The sequence below is a fragment of the Poeciliopsis prolifica genome, unplaced genomic scaffold (genome assembly GCF_027474105.1).
Source record: "Poeciliopsis prolifica strain line A6 unplaced genomic scaffold, Auburn_PproV2 SCAFFOLD036, whole genome shotgun sequence".
Lineage (NCBI taxonomy): Eukaryota > Metazoa > Chordata > Actinopteri > Cyprinodontiformes > Poeciliidae > Poeciliopsis > Poeciliopsis prolifica.
In genome coordinates this window covers 457,893-472,186 of record NW_026562411.1, presented here as the reverse complement: position 1 = coordinate 472,186, position 14,294 = coordinate 457,893, and the positions used below count along the sequence as shown (strand labels likewise).

The window sequence follows — 14,294 nt, the reverse complement described above, 5'->3', positions numbered from 1 at the left end:
CACGAGCGTCTGACTTTTCTTTCTGCTCAACTGTTTACCGTCAGAAGTCAAAGGAAAACTTTAAAATCTTCCAAAAAACATTTGGAAGAAGCTGTGATGAAACCAGCGCTGAATTATTACTACTGAATTAAAGTGGGCAGAGCGGAATCGTTTTTCGGAGCAGTCTGGAGCAATCTGAGGTCGCGACCTCTGGGTCTGATATTCTGGATGGCGAGCAGCTGAACTTTGGACCAAACAAACGCTGCTATGACGGAGCGAGGAGACGAGTGAAACAGCATGAGGGGAAAGCTGAGCCACTTTTCAGTTTCCAGCATAATTAGAGAATCTGTTCTCTGATTTTCTGCCTTTTGGTTTGTCTTCACTGGCACGGCCTAGTTAAAGTCACACAGACCAAATTCAGAGCCTCTCAAGCAGCAAATTATTGAATGATGCTGAACATTAAAACTGGAAGTACTTGGTGGTGAAATTGAACATAAAGTTATTTGTCTCTGTGAGATCTGATCACCATGTTGCCTTCAGTCTGCATGTTTATGCATTTAAATGGGAAACAAATGAGCCACTGGCAGCTTTTACCTGAAAATAACTTCAAATTAATCATCATGAGGAAACACATCAAATCTGGATCTGTAAAATGAGATAATTTGTTCTACAGTTATTTGAGAATAAAGTTTTAACTTTATAAAATCAGATTCTCAAAATGACTAACACCACAAGAACTAAGAGTTAAAGGACATCAGGTTAGCATTAGCATTAGCTGAGGTTCACTGTTCCCTCTTCTTAACAATGGCAGCTCAGATCAGATCTAAATTAGCTCAGCATTTAAACCAAGACGAATCCACTTGCTACAAGCTAATAGCATTTTCCCTCCAAAACGCTGGCTAAGCTAAGCTAGCATTAGCATCAGAGATGAACTCAAAATTCTTCAGGTTATTCTCATTCTGCTAAACAAATCAACTTTGTTTTCATGGCTTTGCTACTCCAGAATAAAACCAGAATATGAGAATTAAACAGTAAAATGAGGGAATAAGATCATTTTTATGGTAATATAAAAAGTCAACACAATCTCATTTTGCTTGAAACCACAATCTGGTTTTAGATTAAAGACAGAAAGATGAGAACATGAAAATCCCAGCATGATCAATAAATAAGATCAGGCACGTTGTGTTTGTCATGATGAGCCTCCAGTTCCTCGCAGCAGTTTCTCCTCTCTGAGTGACTAAACAAACTGTTGTCCAGCTGAACCACAACCAGGCAGTTTTTCCTTCCACTGCCTTTCTGGGTCAGCCTCCCATCACTTTGACAGAAGAGTTCACAGTTTATTAAACGTCATCTTATTTAACTTTGGATCATGTTCAGCAGTCTTTTGTGTGACTGAAAGCATTTGAGCTGCAGCCGCCAGCAGAACACAAAGCTGAGACTGTTGGTCGGATTTCACAGAGTTCAGAGAGTGGCTCGCTGCTCTCTGAGCCGCCGATCCCGCCAAGATGAAACCAACATGGTGGCAACATGGAGCCAACATGGTGGCAACATGGAGCCAACATGCTGGAAATATGAAACCAACATGAAACCAACATGGTGGCAACATGAAGGCAACATGAAGGCAACATGGTGGCAACATGGTGGCAACATGAAGGCAACATGAAGGCAACATGGTGGCAACATGGTGGAAATATGAAACCAACATGAAACCAACATGGAGGCAACATGAAGGCAACATGGAGGCAACATGGTGGCAACATGGAGCCAACATGAAGGCAACATGGTGGCAACATGGAGCCAACATGGAGGCAACATGGAGGCAACATGGAGCCAACATGAAGGCAACATGGTGGCAACATGGAGCCAACATGGAGCCAACATGGAGGCAACATGGTGGAAATATGAAACCAACATGGTGGCAACATGGAGCCAACATGGAGTCAACATGGTGGCAACATGGAGCCAACATGGAGCCAACATGGAGTCAACATGGTGGCAACATGGAGCCAACATGGAGGCAACATGGTGGCAACATGGAGCCAACACGGTGGCAACATGGAGCCAACATGGAGGCAACATGGTGGAAATATGGAGCCAACATGGAGGCAACATGAAACCAACATGGTGGCAACATGGAGCCAACATGGTGGCAACATGGAGCCAACATGGTGGCAACATTGAGGCAACATGAAACCAACATGGAGGCAACATGGAGCCAACACGGAGGCAACATGGAGCCAACATGGTGGCAACATGGAGCCAACATGGAGGCAACATGGTGGAAATATGAAACCAACATGGAAGCAACATGAGGCAACATGAAACCAACATGGAGGCAACATGGAGCCAACATGGAGGCAACATGAAACCAACATGGAAGCAACATGAAACCAACATGGTGGCAACATGAAACCAACATGGTGGCAACATTGAGGCAACATGAAACCAACATGGAGGCAACATGGAACCAACATGGAAGCAACATGAAACCAACATGGAGGCAACATGGAACCAACATGGAAGCAACATGAAACCAACATGGTGGCAACATGGAGCCAACATGGTGGCAACATGGAGCCAACATGGTGGCAACATTGAGGCAACATGAAACCAACATGGAGGCAACATGGAGCCAACACGGGGGCAACATGGAGCCAACATGGAGGCAACATGAAACCAACATGGAAGCAACATGAAACCAACATGGAGGCAACATGGAGGCAACATGAAACCAACATGGAAGCAACATGAAACCAACATGGAGGCAACATGAAACCAACATGGAGGCAACATGAAACCAACATGGTGGCAACATGGAGCCAACATGGTGGCAACATTGAGGCAACATGAAACCAACATGGAGGCAACATGGAGCCAACATGGAGGCAACATGGAGCCAACATGGTGGCAACATGGAGCCAACATGGTGGAAATATGAAACCAACATGGAAGCAACATGAAACCAACATGGAGCCAACATGGAGGCAACATGAAACCAACATGGAAGCAACATGAAACCAACATGGAGGCAACATGAAACCAACATGGAAGCAACATGAAACCAACATGGAGGCAACATGGAGCCAACATGGTGGCAACATGGAGGCAACATGAAACCAACATGGAAGCAACATGAAACCAACATGGAGGCAACATGGAGCCAACATGGTGGCAACATGGAGCCAACATGGAGGCAACATGGTGGAAATATGAAACCAACATGGAAGCAACATGAAACCAACATGGAGGCAACATGAAACCAACATGGAAGCAACATGAAACCAACATGGAGGCAACATGAAACCAACATGGAGGCAACATGGAGCCAACATGGAGGCAACATGAAACCAACATGGAAGCAACATGAAACCAACATGGAGCCAACATGGAGGCAACATGAAACCAACATGGAAGCAACATGAAACCAACATGGAGGCAACATGAAACCAACATGGAGGCAACATGTAGCCAACATGGAGGCAACATGAAACCAACATGGAAGCAACATGAAACCAACATGGAAGCAACATGAAACCAACATGGAAGCAACATGAAACCAACATGGAGGCAACATGAAACCAACATGGAGGCAACATGGAGCCAACATGAAACCAACATGAAACCAACATGGTGGCAACATGGAGCCAACATGGAAGCAACATGAGGCAACATGAAACCAACATGGAAGCAACATGAAACCAACATGGAGGCAACATGAAACCAACATGGAAGCAACATGAAACCAACATGGAAGCAACATGAAACCAACATGGAGGCAACATGAAACCAACATGGAGCCAACATGGAGCCTCCCTCCAGGCTGGCTTCGAAAGCAAAGACTCTCAGTGGCTAGCAGAACGTAGCTTCATCCTGTTTACAGTACAGCCAGCAAACTCATCCAACCATCATCTCTTATCCTGGAGGTTAAAGGTCAACAATGCCAGTAGATTCATTTCATCCTCAAATTACTCTCAGGTTTTTTTTCCTCTTGCTCATCTTTTTATTTTCTATCTCCACTGAAATATCTGTATTATGGTCTGTCTGCAGAGCTGAACTCTGGGATGCTGTTTATTTTACATTCAACCTTATAAAAATGTTCCAGCTGCAGGTTCTGCAGGTTCTGCACCTCAGAGCCAAAGCATTTGTCTGAGTTTTTCCTGCCGTTCCTGTGACTGGTGAATTAAATGCTCTGACTGCTGTTACGAAGCTGCAGCTGGAAGACATTAAATCATTCTAATGCTGCTGAGCTCAAACACTGAAACCATCTTCAGAGCAATAAACAGCATAAGACGAACTTTCAATCCTCTGAGATAGGACATCAAATAAATCAGCTGATAAAACTTTTTTAAAGTGCAGATCGTCTCCTAGTGGCTGTGAGTCAGAGGGAAGGAATGTCATCCGTCTGTTTTTATCATCACTGACCGAGGATCGCTCCGCATCCAGCTGGGAATGTTTCAGTTTCTGCTTTTCAAACCAGAGTCTCCACCTGGAACCAGTTCACCTGCTGGTTAGCTCCGAGCAAACAGCTGGAATCATTTCTCCCTCTGCAGAATCGCAGCGTTCATGTTTCATCATTCAAGGCTGCACATTTAGCTCCAAACTGAACATGTTGCTAGCACATTTACATACTTGCTAGCTACAAATGTAGATAGCAATTTAGCTTGCTGAACAATCATAAATGTATTTGTGTCGCCTTGTTAGCCCAAGAGCTTTACAGTGAATTAAATAAGATAAAACACAAAATGACACTAACGTGACAGAAAAACTATCATTTAGTCACCACTGTAACTTTATAGTTGAAAGACTCTTAAAGAAAATAAGGCAGAACAAATTAAATATCAATGGCCATCTTTTTCCCAAACCAGGGCACAACGAGAAATGTTCAGTTATATCAGTAAATAGTAACACAGTCAGCTTGTTACTCACGACCTCCGGGAGAGCAGGAAAACGCTGTAGGCCTGTAGGAAACAGCGAGGAGATGAAATCCAAAAACATCGAGAGCGTTTAAATTCCGTCGTTCTTTCCTCCCGACGGCCATTGAACGCAGCAGAACCGAGGGGCTGAAGCGGCTAGCTCACTTAGCTTAGCTCAAAGCTCGTCTCCTTCCGTCTGTCTCCTCTCGTCGCTCTCGCGTCGACGAAGCTCCTCCAACTTCTCCCGAACCCCGTCCTCTCCCGTGTTTTGTCCGGTTTTCTCTCCCTGGAATCTGTATTTCCTCACTTCTTGTCTGGTCGCCTCAGCTCCGGTCTCCACCATCACGGTTCTCCTCTCCTTCTTCCTCCCGCCTCCTCCTCTCTCAACCAATCACGAGTCACGCACCGAACGCACTGTCTCAGTGACCAATCAAATGGCAAAGCCAAATAAAATACACGGTGCATCTTACGTCACATGAATACTTCTTCACATCAGATAAAGCTCTTAGTCGATTAATAAATTATATCGTTTTAATTACTAAGTAAGCTAATTACTTAACAGCTACTTTTACCCTGTGGAAGTCAGGAGAAAAATACAAAAATATAATTTGAGTCTTGTTTTATTCTCTTCCAATCCAAACCAAAAATATAATAAAGTAAAACCGTTGGCGTCTTCTCACCTCTCCCCTTCACAATAAGAGCATACATTCAGGTGTGAAATATGTACATTGATCAGCCACACAGGCCCCCTGAACACACAGAATGTCACAAAAACAAAAACACATCACATGTGAAACAACATCACAAGTACATAAAAGAAAACACATAAATGAAAACTAAACTGCAGGAACAAACAACTGAAACACCAAACGGTTAACGACTAGGGAGTTTAATAAGTCGGCCACCACGGGTTCTTCTCACAGGAACAGGAGCTGAAATTGAAAGAGACTCTCCAGATGGACCGCTACCAAACTGTCCACCTGAGGGGACAAAGCAGCTGTAAGGGGAGGAAGAAACTGGGGGACAACCAGGGCGAGGAGGCTGAGCCAACTCAACTGGGTCCCCTGGTTACATGAGCTGGATTCAAAACAGGTAATCAGGAAATACTCTCCTGATTACCCCCAACGCCACCAGAACATCCTGGTTCTCCTCTCCAGAACACGGATTGGACCATCATAAGGAGGCTGAAGTGGTGAGCGGTGTGAGTCACGGCAGATAAATACAGACATTAGGTCCTTTGGAACAAATACCTGTGGAAGTTAGACTTTTTCTACTCCTCTGGGGATCAACCGAACCCGCTGGACCTGGAAGAAATTCCCCTGGTACCCTCAAAGGCTGAACCAGGACCAACTCAGCTGAAGAAAACCGCATTTGTCTGCCATGTCAGAGACAAATGCGTCTCTGGAGCCGTACGCATGCACATGTTCAAACTTCCATTACAGAACAGGAAAGTGCTCCAGTGGAGCCTTAGTGTGCCGCTGCACCTTGGCATTCTGGGAAGCCAAACAGGAAGTCACCCATGTCCGTACATCTTTAAGGAGTCCCGGCCACAAAACTTTGCCCCTACCAGTTTAATGCCCTGGTGTGAAAGGGAAGGAACTGCATCGAAAACCCACCGACAGCAACTAGTGAAGACCAAAGGTTGAGGTTTGGCAGTCGAGACATTGCAAAGAAGGGTTGGTCACACTCATGAAAGGAGACGTCCTCTAAAGGCAAACTGCATTCAGCTGCTTTAAAGGCCAGAATATCCTGGTTAGTCAGTTGGTCTGTGGTCATGGTGAGGTAGTCCACACCTAGATGCACAGAAGCAACCTTTGCTCTGGACAGACAGTCGGCCACCAGGTTATTCTGTTGGCTGAATTCTTGAACTCTAACATGGCAGACAAATGTTGCCGAGCCGACCACGGTTCAGAAACTTTTGCCATTGCAAAAGTGAGAAGCTTTTGCAATGGCAAGTAAAGTTCCTGCCTTCCACCATGAAGCGGAAATGGCATGTTGCCAGAAAAAGGGCAAGCAGTTCCCTACCAAAGGTGCCATTTTTTTGGGCACCTTTGGTAACTGATAAAAGCAGGAAACTTTTATCAGAGTTTCCTGTTGATAAAAGCGAGGGGTTGTCAGGCACCATTGGAACGCTGCAGATGGATGAGCAGCGTTTACCATCCCCCAAAATCTCCTGCAAGGACTTCACTGAGGGAGGACGGGAAAAAGCGGAAGCTGCTTCAACCTTTGCAGGTCGGGGAACCAGGAAGTCAACAGCAGGCAGACCAAACTGGCATTCAGCTGCCAGACCATGTTCACTGAGTCTTCTGCAGAAGAACTAGTTCATGTTCAGATGTTCGCAGATGTTCAGTCAGCAGAAGTCAACAGAAAAAGACGAAAATATAATTTGAGTCTTGTTTTATTCTCAATGTCTTCCAATCAAAACAAAAAGTAGAATGAAGTTCAACTGTTGGTGTCTTCTCACCTCACCGCTACCTTCACAATAAAAGCATACATTTGGGTGTGAAATACATTGATTACGCCAAAACGCTTTATATTATTTAAATAATAAAGAAAAATGTTAATATATTTCTTTCAGAAACAAGAATATGAAATCCATAGTGTTTTCTAACATTATGCATTAGTAAATAAAAGGTTACTTTCAATTTATTTGTCATCTTGAACTATGTATTTCTATTAACCTTAACATAGAAAGTAACCTCAGTTTATCACAGGCTGCTTTTCCCAAACACATCGAGTTTCATCATGATGAACAGAAACACCGACACACTGGGTCAGCAGACATATTTTTAAATACATTCATATGACATCAGCAGCAGGAACGTCATTTAGCTTGGAGTTAAGTATTTAGCTAGCATGCTAAGTGTTTAACTGACTAATTGAACTAAATTGAGACCGTTTTGCTAGCTCCTCAGCTACCGTCACTGAAGGTTTGCACTTTCACCCAAATTACTGAACCAGGTGTTTCCTATCTGCAACACAACAGCAGCAACAACATAAAGTAATTCTACATCTCATGTCTAGTCATATGTGATATTCAGCTGGCTAGATTAGCTTATTATCAGTAACACTGATGAATTACTCAGCAAACTTCACAAACAAGCACTGCTGCAAGAACGACATCATAACATAAACCATATCAACATCATATGAAACAACAGAAACTTAAAGTTCCTGCTTGCTGGGCTGTAATACAGAAATGACTCTGCAGGAAGCGGCACATGTTAAGGACCCCAACTAGCTGCCCCCCTGTTGCCTGACTCAATATTATCAGTCCAACTATGCCATGAACAGCTGAATATTAGTTGGACAGTCAGAATGTTAGACTGTGAATTATTGGATCAAATAATGAACATAGAAAGTGAACCTGGTGCCTTCTCTAACGTAGAACCTAAATAGAAATGCATTTCCTGTTTCTCTCTTTAATGACTGGAATAAAATAGTTTGACCTCTGCAGTCTGGACCACAGAACAGTGGAAAGTTTCACACCTTTAAGATTTCTTCTAGTTTTTATTCCAACAAACTTGAAAATATGAAACATATCTGAAAACTTTGGTAGATCAGATCGTCTCTAAACACAAAAACAGTTCAAACCTTCAGCATCACATCAGTTTCAGGCTGCTTGGTGGCAGCTTTCTAAGAACTCCTGAGGGCCTCTGGTTGCTCCCAGTGACTCGGTCCGGTGACTCGGTCCGGTGACTCGGCGGCCATGACTCTCGCTGTGGCTCTGGATCAAACAATTATTTCTGAATCTAAATAAAGTATTTCTGAGTCTGAATCAGTCGGTGCCTGTTGGCTTGAAGACGCTTCAGTGGAAAATGTGAGTCTGTGTTTCTTCTGCACATGTTGGATAAGAAATGTGCCAATTTCCTCCATTTTGTCCTTCTGGAAGCTTCTGTTTGGCTCTGATTGTAAATTTGCTGCAGCTCATTTTTTCCTGCTGCAGCTTCCAGAATGTGAAACATTAAATTTATGTTTCTGTTATTCAAACAAACTGAAGCTGGGAGCAGCTGCAGCAACGGAGGCCGGGTTGCTACCAGCGGTTAGCTGGTTAACCAGTTAGTTGGTTGGGCGGTTGGCCGGTTTGCTGCAGCTCCTCCGTGGTTCTGGGTTGTGCTGCAGGTTTCCGGCTCTAATCCTGCAGAGGTTTGAAAGTCAGAGTTTGATTGGCTGAAGCTGCAGAATAAGCTGAAGTTTTTCTGCTGCATCAAACCTTCAGAAGTTTCACATCATTTTCTGAAACATTTCCTGTCTGCTGAACTTTGACCTGTTCAAGATCCGAGCAACGGCTCGGCGGTTCTGGTACACTGTTAAAAATTAACAGCCAATATTTGGTTTATTTAGTCTCTCATAAGGAGTTCGTTTTTTAGTCATATTTTTACCAAATTATAAATTTTTTATCAGTTTCAAAACAAAACATTAAATTGGTAAACTTAATATTTAGCTAATTAAATGTTTAGTAAGATCCGTCCATCCATTTTCTTCTGCTTATCCGGGTCGGGTCGCGGGGTCAGCAGCTTCAGAATGGAGGCCCAGGCTTCCCTCTCCCAGCCTCTTCTTCCAGCTCCTCCAGGGAATCCCACGGCGTTCCCAGGCCAGCCGGGATCATCGTCCCTCCAACGTGTCCTTCCTCTGGTCTGGTGGGACCTGAACGCCTCACAGGGAGCCTCCATCCTGACCAGGTGCTGAGCCTCAGCCGGCTCCTCTCCATGTGGAGGAGCAGCAGCTCTACTCTGAGCTTCTCTCTCAGGGAGCCCGGCCACCGTACGGAGGAAACCCATTTCAGTCGCTCGGTCTTTCAGTCTTGACCCAAAGCTCATGATGATGGTAGGAACGCAGATCGACTGGTAAATCCAGAGCTTCGCTTTTTGACTCGGCTCTCTCCTCACCATGCACATCGGACCGGTTCTGTTCAAATTGTTTTTGGAGTTGATATTTTTATTTAGTTTTGTTTTTTGTTTGAATATATTTTTGGGATAAAAGATTTTCTGAGATTTTTTCTTTCATCTGCTGCCTTTCATTTGATCTATTTGTGTATTTTCTCGGTTGCATAACTGTTTTGTTTGTAATGAAATTAATAAATATTAAAACAAGAAAAATAACCTGCCGGGGTGTGAAGACTTTCCTGAGCGAGTCTGTGTCCTAATTAAAGTAAACTTTGTGATCGTTGCCTTTAATTTCCTGTCGGCTCAGTTAGCGTGTGCATGTGACTCCTGGGATGAAGGCTGCCTTTCAGGTCTGGACCGGACCGGACCGGACCGGACCGGAACCGAACCGCCTCCTGCTTTCATGAGCAGGTCAGGATGGGATTAGAGAAGCAGCAGGAGCTGAAACAGGATCTGGAGGCGAGATGATAAAGTTTAAATGAGGTTTTTAGAGACTCCAGTCTGTCTCTCCTTCCTCCCTCATTCCGCCGGAGTCTTCCTCATGACTCGTCCGTCTCCATGGAAACGGGCTCTCCGTGGGGAACAGCGCCCTCTGCTGTCATCAGCCATCAGCCACAGATGATAACCTCAGAGATCGGAACCAGGACCGGAACCAGGACCGGAACCAGGACCTCTGATCTCGGTCAGTTCCACAGTTTGGACCGTTCTGCTGGTTCTGCCAGTCGGTTGCTATGGTAACTGCCTGTTAGGTTTCTAACTTTAAAACGATTTTCTAAAATCAAATAATTTAATTTCTCCTCAAAATTTGACCCATAAAATAATAAAGTGAAAACTGTTAATTAAATAAAAATACATTAAAATGTTCTTCCTGCAGCGTCTCGTCTACGATCCTTCGGGCGGCGGTTCTGATCCGGTCCAGATGTGGAAAAGGGGTTAAAGGTCACCGCTCTTTACTCACTCCAGGTGGATCCGTCCAGAACCGGATCAAATCTAATCCCTTCAGTCAGAACCGGAGGAAAAACGTTACTGGCCCGTACGGGGATCGAACCCGCGACCTTGGCGTTATTAGCACCACGCTCTAACCGGCTGAGCTAACCGGCCTGATGACGTCACACAGCGCCCGCTGTGCGGTGTAATACGAGCATGCGCAGGTTTCCCTTCAGCACCGCGCTGACCCATTTTCCTCCCGAACCACCTCGACCCGCTGCGAGAAGAAAATACTTTATATCAAGGAAAATATTCAGAGACGAAAAGCGGAAGGAGAGCAAACCCAGAGTTCTGGTTCTGGTTTCCCTCCGAGTCTCAGAAACATCTGCAGTTTAAAGACAAATAACGCGATAAATAATTAAAACAGCATGAAGCTAAAAATAAAGATGGCTTCGTGGCAGCAGAAAGAAACCAGATGGATTCATGACCCACATTTTCTTCTGGTACCAGCTGACCGGTTCCTCCAAAAATGGACTGGGCCTTTAAATAAATACTGACAGTAGAACCTGAACAGCTGCTTCTGGACCCGAACCGAGTTCAGTTGAACACGTGTGACCTGAATGGAGGGTCATAGTTCTCCATACAGTGATCAATGTCTGCATTCCTCTGATGGGTCGGTTTCCTGTGTAGCTGGGTGTGTTTGGACCACAGTTCTGTTGGAGACCCATCGGGTCCCAACTGGCTTCCAACCCACCCTGGTTCGTGTCAGGGTGGGTTGGACGAGACCAATGGCCTCTGGAGAAGATTTGGATGCATCAACATGGACACACAGCAAAATGGGCTGCAAACTACGGTGGCCCTGAGGTGCAAAACACTACAACATTAAGGAAAGCACTACAACATTAACGAAAACACGACAACATTAAGGAAAACACAACAACATTAACAAAAACACGACAACATTAAGGAAAACACAACGGAAGAGGTATGTCCCAGTGGGAGACCTAAGAAGTCGCTGATTGGACGACAGGTCGTTTTACTTTTGAACCGGAAGTTCTTCTGGCTTTAACTTGATTGCTGAAAACAAGAATGTTCTCAGTGATCCAAACCTTAGTACTGTTATTCGTAAATTTTTGAGTCAGGACATACTGATACTGGTGATACTGGACATGCTCCAGACCAACCACGAAGTGTCGGTTAGCATGCGTTCAGTAAAGACTCATTTGAAAGTAGCAGGGCTGCATTGAAGAGGCAACTACTCTCCACTTCCTGAAGTGAGACGTGTCATTATGTCCGAGCTTAGAGGACCAGGGCAATTATTTGGCTATCGGACCATGTGGCAGGTTCTCAAACTAAAACACAACCTGCGTGTCAAACGTGATGTTGTAATGAGACTGCTGAGGCAGCTGAATCCTCAAGGCATCGCTCTGAGAACTCGCAGGTTTACAAGACGCACGTATCCCTCCACGGGGCCCAATTACATATAGCATGTAGATGGCTACGACAAAACAAGCCATTCGGCTTGGCCATCTCAGGGTGCATTGATGGGTTTTCTAGAAGGATAATGTGATATAAGACAGCTGTGGAAAGATGGTTTAAATCCCAAGGCCACTTACCTTTGAGAAATGAAGAGAACATTTTCCTGGTAAATTAATTGGTTCCCATGTTTTGGAAGGGACACATTATTTCAGGTGGCTAAAATATATGGTTCCCCCTCATATCTCTGGCAAATAAAGAGGAAATGTTTTCAAATAATTTGTTGTTGATGAAGAGATGAATAAGCACAGTTGAAGACTTGTTGGTAAATAGTCCCCATGTTTTGAAGGGGGAACAGATTATTTTAGTCACCTAAAATATATGGCTTTCCCCTCATAACTCTGGCAAACAAGGAGCAAATTCTACCAAAATCACAGGATTTATTGTTGATGATGAGAGGAATAAACAGAGAAAAAAATCTTGCTGGTAAATTAAGTTGTTCCCATATTATGGAGGGGGACCAGATTATAATTTCCTCCATTCTTTCCTACCCTTACCGAACCTTGGGGAATAAAGAACAACTGTTTCCAAATTCTCAAAAATCTTTACATACACACTACGTGTTGGGAAAACTGTGTTTGGTGCCTGACTTATTTCTGCCAGGCTTACGTGAGAAACGTTGGAAAAAGAGCGATTCTCTTGGCGTATAAAATAACAAAAACAGCATCAGAAGATCTTGTTTATTTATTTATTATACAATTTTTTAAACAACAGCTGCCAATTAAACTCAATGTTACAACCTTCACATGATTATATGAGTTGTTTTACCGAGAAATCGATCAGAAGCGACGTGAAAATGGTCAGATCCGCCTCATTCGTCTCTCTGGCTGTAATGATCGCTCCCGACACAGGGGAACCCAATTTAGCACCTACCCGAACTTTCATTTCTACCTTTTGTTTTAACCCCTTTCTCCCAAGAGAATACTTTGGTCGCTCCTCATTTTTCTATTCAAGGAAGGTGCTGAGGGCTGGTGTACGGCAGGATGGGACAGTCTGTTGTGCTAGAAGTAAAGCAAAGAAAAAATGTCGCACATCACATTCATGCAAACAGACGATATGTATTACGAACTGAAGTAAAGCTGCCACAAGTATAAATTAAGTGCGAGTTCGCTTCCAAAAAGGCGGCTAGCCTGATCGCAGTGCAGCAGAACCAGAACGACACAAATTATCCTAAAAAAGTAGTGCCTAAGGCTGTAACGGACCTTACGATATATAGCTAATACAATTCTGCTGTATTATAGCGACTTTGTGTACTTTTAATTGCATTTATAATGAACAACTAGATGACAGTGGACACGGTCTGGAGACCACTAGCGTTAGCAAGTTACTACATCCATAAGAAATATGAACTTACTTGAACATTGTGGAGTATCCTCCATACAAGTTTCTTGAAGCCTCTTGCCACAATTACTGCAAAAATTTGGTGACGGCTCAACCACCTCCTTTCCACAGTTCGGGCAATACATGGCGAAGTGACTGTGTTCCCGCTTCCTTAGGTTCTCATTCAAAAGAAGCACTCCAGCATAACTTCCGGTTCAATAGTAAAACGACCTGTCGTCCAATCAGCGACTTCTTAGGTCTCCCACTGGACCTACCTCTTCCGTTGTGTTTTCCTTAATGTTGTAGTGTTTTCGTTAATGTTGTTGTGTTTTTGTTAATGTTGTGTTTTTGTTAATGTAGTGTTTTCGTTAATGTTGTTGTGTTTTTGTTAATGTTGTGTTTTTGTTAATGTTGTTGTGTTTTTGTTAATGTTGTTGTGTTTTCGTTAATGTTGTTGTGTTTTTGTTAATGTTGTTGTGTTTTCGTTAATGTTGTTGTGTTTTCGTTAATGTTGTTGTGTTTTCGTTAATGTTGTTGTGTTTTTGTTAATGTTGTGTTTTTGTTAATGTTGTGTTTTTGTTAATGTTGTTGTGTTTTCGTTAATGTTGTTGTGTTTTTGTTAATGTTGTGTTTTGTTAATGTTGTTGTGTTTTCGTTAATGTTGTTGTGTTTTTGTTAATGTTGTTGTGTTTTCGTTAATGTTGTTGTGTTTTCGTTAATGTTGTTGTGTTTT

General features: G+C 43.6%; 1 long non-coding RNA gene and 1 other non-coding gene across 2 annotated transcripts; both read right to left on the bottom strand.

Annotated features, from left to right (window-relative positions):
* Positions 1 to 10,805: 10,805 nt before the first annotated feature.
* Positions 10,806 to 10,879, bottom strand: trnai-aau (transfer RNA isoleucine (anticodon AAU)). The gene has a single exon. It is a non-coding gene; the product is annotated as a tRNA-Ile (tRNA).
* A 2,036-nt stretch (positions 10,880 to 12,915) lies between these two features.
* LOC129374512 (uncharacterized) lies at positions 12,916 to 13,722 on the bottom strand. The gene is made up of 2 exons (XR_008607505.1): positions 13,596 to 13,722; positions 12,916 to 13,242 (listed from the first exon to the last, which is right to left on the bottom strand). It is a non-coding gene; the product is annotated as an uncharacterized LOC129374512 (long non-coding RNA).
* Between the last annotated feature and the right edge of the window lie 572 nt (positions 13,723 to 14,294).